The 320-nt window shown below is 39.1% G+C and overlaps 1 protein-coding gene across 1 annotated transcript in view; it reads right to left on the bottom strand.

The window, feature by feature from the left end:
• Positions 1-320, bottom strand: part of LOC119593031 (carbonic anhydrase-related protein 10-like) — a gene marked incomplete in the record, with an annotated part of 152,330 nt that overhangs the window by 957 nt on the left and 151,053 nt on the right.

The following is a 320-nucleotide window of genomic DNA, read 5'->3' as shown; positions in this document are numbered from 1 at the left end:
CCTTAGGAGGAGTAGTATTATTTAAGGAGTAACTCCACTATTCCATGGAAAACCTTTTATTATTTACCCGGAAGAAAATAAATAAATAAATGAATTAGGAAGTCACCTGGTTCTCTCTCCCGCCCCTCCCTTATGAGGTAATACTATCTATTCCTCCATCTATATCTCTTTCTCTTTTCCTCTTTCTTCTCTCACACTCTCTCTGTCTAATCTTTTTTATCCTTTCACTCTGCTGCCTGCTCTGACTGTCTCTCTTTCTCCTTTTCCATCTTCTCTTACTCCATATATTTCTCTACCAACACCTATCCCTCTCCTGACTG

Source organism: Penaeus monodon, chromosome 31 (assembly GCF_015228065.2).
Source record: "Penaeus monodon isolate SGIC_2016 chromosome 31, NSTDA_Pmon_1, whole genome shotgun sequence".
Classification (NCBI taxonomy): domain Eukaryota; kingdom Metazoa; phylum Arthropoda; class Malacostraca; order Decapoda; family Penaeidae; genus Penaeus; species Penaeus monodon.
The sequence above is the reverse complement of the archived record's forward strand: the minus strand, read 5'-3'. Positions and strand labels throughout refer to the sequence as shown.